We start from the raw sequence: 5,000 nt of genomic DNA on the forward strand, positions 1-5,000 counted from the left end.
CAACCTCATTTATCATTTCACGCACGCACGCACACACACACAGACACACACACACACACACACACACACAGACACACACACACACACACACACACACACACACACACACTCCTGAGTTCAATCAAAAATCCCATTTCTTCTCCATGTCTGAATGAAGTGAGTCAGAACGAGAACTGATCAAATATTGAGCAACATGTTCAATGATTTAACTTCAGACTGTGTTGAGTTAACGGAACTTTTAAATTATTTCTGAGTCTTTCCCGTGTCAGAGGCAAAGCAGCAGGTGTGTGTGTGTGTGTGTGAGTGAGTGTGTGTGTGAATGAGAGTGTGTGTGTGTGTGTGTGTGTGTGTGTGAGTGAGTGTGTGAGTGAGAGTGTGTGAGTGTGTGTGTGTAAGTGTGTGTGTGAGTGTGTGTGTGGTGTGTGTGTGTGTGTGTGTGTGTGGGAGTTAAATCAGTCGGACAAAACCAAATGTTTTAGTCTGCAAAAGAAATTGCATTTGCGTTTTTTGTTTTCGGCAGGTTCTGTCACAAAAACGAAAAAGAATTGCATAGAAAATTGAAAAATGAAAATAACAAAAGTTGCATTAAAACAGTAGCCAAACCCCCCCCCCCCCCTCCCCCTCCACCCCCTATGACTATCTAGAATACTTGGAAAGACCAACTGTTTTCGTCTGCAAAAAGATGCAGTTGGGTTTTCGTTTTCGGCACACTCTAAAAAGAAAAAAGTTGAACCAACTTAATTGAATTAGGGCAACCGGTAACACAGGATTGAATTAAGTTTATTGAAATAAAGAATGTAAGTTACACTTACACAATTGTTTTAAGTGAGATCAACTTAATAGTTTGTTTGTTTTCAAATCAAAAGTTTGCATTAATCCAACTTAAAATTAAGGGACGACAACTTAAAATTTCAGTGTTTTCTGACTCAATTTCTTGTTTAATCCTAAAGTAAAATATTGCTTCCGTAGAACCTAAAAGAAGAAGAAGTTGGACCAACTTAATTGAATTAAGGCAACCGGTAACACATAATTTATTTAAGTTTATTCAACTTAAAATTGCTTCTAAAATAAAATCACATTTTCAAATCAGTTTGTTTTAATATACTTTATTGAATGAAAGTAGAAAACAACGTGCCAATACCTTCGAACACATTTCAGTGTATAACAGTCGGGCAAGCAACATATTTCCCATATCTTTCCAATATAGAATCCATTATAACCAGCTATAGCCAGTATAGTCACAGTGTAATTTAACATGGGAAAGGAAAAATTATTTTACAGTTTTAAACCAGACAACCAGTGTAATGCAGGTAAGCCTTTTCCATGTTTCTGGCAGCCGTCAGTTTAAGGTGGAGTCAGGGATTCTGGAGACCGCTTGTTGTCAAATCACTTTTGGTATTTTTTTTTACATAGTTTTAAATTGTGTGGTGAAAAAAACAGCCTAGGCTCAGCAAACTGGTATGTAAACAAAGGGTATGTTAACAAAAGGGGCCCACCGGGGAGCCACATGCCCGTTTACAGAGCATAAGCAGTGTAATGGAAGACACTGAATTGGTTTTCAGCGCAAAAATACTGACAGATCGTGAGGATATATTTACAGATTTTTGAGAAAGTGATTAGGACTACAAGCAGTCTCAGGAATCGGTGACTTCACCTTTAAAAAAATAAAAATAAAAATAAAAAAGATCTTGTAAGTCATTATAAATATACTATCACCATTTCACCTTTAATTTTGAAATATGTTTGAAAAAGTAAATCCAAATATGTTTATACTAAGCTGAAATATTGATAGTTTCTCAATGTAATGACTCACAGGTTTTTTTCTTTTTTTACAGTTTTAAATCAGACAAACACGGTGTGTAATGCAAGTTGTCCTTTTTTCCTTGTTTCTGGCAGCCGCCAGTTAAAGTTATAAAAATCCTCCAAGTCAATATGATACCATCTCAACATTTCACCTAATATTTAAAAATAAGTTTGAAAAAAATTATTCCAAAAATGGTTTTACTTATAAGTGATAATAAATATTGAGATTTCTGTAAATATAAAAAGGAACTTATTTTACAGTTTTAAATCTGACAAACTCTGTGCATAGTAATGCATAAAACCATCAAAAACACCAAAGTTATGTATTCTTGTGCGTGCTAAACATAGATTCTGCTCTACAGCCAGTGTGTTTTGTTCTTTTTGGACCATATCGAAACAAAAATGGAACCTTTCACCTGCTCTTCCAAAAACGTGTGACAAAATGTGTGTATATCACCTTGTGGTTTGAAGAATATTTGTCTCTCATGTGTAGTCACTGTTTTCAAGTCTGCCATACAGATTTTAGACTTTGGGGGACATCTTATGTTGCTTGAGATGCATGATGATTTTCTGGAGCACCTCAAAAGTGAAAGAAAGGGGTGCTGGAAAAGCTAGGTTCAGGTCAGTCCATGCAAAACCTCCACACCCTCGATGAAGAGGCCCATGTTTTCAGGTGGCTCCTGCGGTCCTTCCCCATGCTTTCGAAAGACAAACTCTGCAATGGCGAGCTGCTCCAGAGTCCTACAGTACATGACACAAAACATCACTGTCATCAATTTGCACTTGTATGCAGTAACTAACTATGAACCTTGTATGGTACAATAATATCACTGGCATTAGTCTTGAGTCCATTTTTGTGAAAATGCACTAATTATTCTAATGAGAAATTCAAGTATACTTTGTGTCTTGATTTTATCTGTATTTTTTTCAGGGCCCTTGACTTACTTTTTCACTATACTAGTACCTCTATCGTATGAATGTACAACAGTACATCAAATAATTTCTAATCATGTTTTGCATATTTGTTGCAATCTAGAGTAGGGGTGTGCACGTGTACATGTGTAACCGGTTAGTAAATCAAAACCATTTAGGTAAAATCAATAAACGAAAACCTTTCTCTCTCTCCCCCCGCTAATACAGTTTTTAAATATGTTCTGGAGACACGCATTTATTAATTTTACAAACTATTTGGGGATGATAAAAGCTAGTCTGCCGAATCTGTCTGTCCCTCTGTGTGTGTGTGTGTGTGTGTATCGGCACTGCAGACAAACATGCGCGCGCACACTAATACACACACACACGCGCAGAGTCACGGTTGGGCATGAGTCACAGCCATGGACGAGTGATGAAAGATTAAAGTTACCCGGTTGACGTGAACTACGCTCGTAAGTAGACCAAACTTTATAACACCTGTTCAACCTGCATAAAAGTGTAACTGTTGAAGCTTACCGGATATTCCTTGATCAAGTCATCTGCATCCTCTCCGAGGCAGATGATGAAGGCTTTCGGTACACACTCCCTCCGAAGAAGAATGTCGTCAGTCTAGGACAACATGATATTGATTAATTTTCAATTCAATCAGTTTCATAATCGAAGACACTCAAACTTAAAACTTAAATCCTACAATTTATTTAAAAATAAATGGACATTTGTAATGCCAGAGTTTCATTAGAAAATAAATGTAAGCTCAATGGTGTGATGGTGAAACATGAGCTGCATATATTAAAGACACTATAATGGTCTGCCCTTGTTATGTATCTGTAAAAGATAGGGAAACTCTGACACCCTCTAAGCTACCAAGGAAACTTGTTTTGTTTGATGCTCCAGATGTACCTGGTCCAAAGTGTCCGTCATTTGGCCTGTTGATCCACCTTTGATCGGCTGACTGGAGTGACTGTAACTGGGCCATGGACCCAGGAACAGCCATGAACCACAGGAACTCAGAATGGATCTAAAACAAATAGTGAATTAATAAAAGAAAATGCTAATTACTTCACTCTGTATACAATCTCAGTATTAAATGTGTTATTATGCTCTACAGCACTTTGCCACTGTTTTGAAAGTGGCTATAAGCTTTTTATGGCCATTTGTCACAACAAAGCTGTGTCACTTGACTACATTTTTCTTATCATCACCTCCCTAGTCTGGCTGAACCGTTTCCGCCAGCGTCTAAGCGCTGGCGTCGGCTAACAACGCTACGCCTCCATTGGCTGCTTCCCGGGGCTAGCCCCGCCGTAGATGATTGTGATTGGTTTAAAGAAATAAAAACAGGCCAGCCCAGTTTCCCCCCGAATAGACGGCTCTAAACGGCATGCTTCCAGACCATACTACTTGCTGTAGTTTGGTCTGGCTTTGCGAGACTATCACCTCCCCAACATGAGTTTTCATTTTCACACTGTTTAATCCTTCTGACGAGAATCCTTCGCACACTTTTATAATGAGGGCTACAAATGGCTTTAAAAAGGACTGTGGCTGAACTGGAAAAACAATTTGCCTGACATAAAAAAAGACATGCCATTGGCAGGGTGCAGTAACTTGTACTCTAACCCTGCGTGGTAAACTGAATGTGGCTACACACAGCCACATTGAAGCCTTATAAATAGCACTGTATTTAGCACTCAATACTGCAGTTTAACTTACCTTTGGGTAGTTCAATTATTTGTGTCCCGGCCTGAAGTAACCACCACCAATCAGGGAAAGAATCATGAAAAGAAAATTAAAAATGCATTAATATTAACTAAGGGAGTGGCGTTTCATTTCAATGTTAAGCCAAATGTGGTATAGAAGGAGAAAACAGTCTGCTGCGATATAGCAAACTAATATGAGCTGGACTGGTGAATGCTTTAACCACCGAGAAACGTATAACTATGGGGTTTCACCGCTGCTGCCTCCATGTCAAACAAGCCACAGAGGCAGTTATCACTGCGTTTCACAGCTAGGTTGAGTGTTTGGTTGTCACGAGAACTACATGACACACACGCAGGAACGAATGGCCCAAACAGACACGCTGGCGCAGTTCAGTTTATTCTACCTGTCCGCTAGCAAACTAATAATGATAGAAGGAATAGTAGTGGTGTTGTTTATTTAGCAGCCGGACTCACCTCCGTGCTTTCATCAGAACGACATGCGACTCTCATTGGTGCTGCCTGAGTATTCATACTAAAAACGTTGATAGCGGATGCGGTGACGGCAGTAAC

General features: G+C 38.9%; 1 long non-coding RNA gene across 1 annotated transcript in view; it reads right to left on the bottom strand.

Annotated features, from left to right (window-relative positions):
* Positions 1-2,090: 2,090 nt before the first annotated feature.
* Positions 2,091-5,000, bottom strand: part of LOC307270599 — a 3,524-nt gene continuing 614 nt past the window's right edge. The window contains exons 2-5 of the long non-coding RNA XR_013845556.1: positions 4,444-4,474; positions 3,637-3,754; positions 3,253-3,345; positions 2,091-2,544 (exon numbers count right to left, since the gene is read on the bottom strand). This is a non-coding gene — a long non-coding RNA (uncharacterized lncRNA). The remainder of the gene's footprint in view (positions 2,545-3,252; positions 3,346-3,636; positions 3,755-4,443; positions 4,475-5,000) is intronic.

This window comes from Ammodytes marinus, assembly GCF_949987685.1.
Source record: "Ammodytes marinus genome assembly, contig: scaffold_347, whole genome shotgun sequence".
NCBI lineage: Eukaryota > Metazoa > Chordata > Actinopteri > Uranoscopiformes > Ammodytidae > Ammodytes > Ammodytes marinus.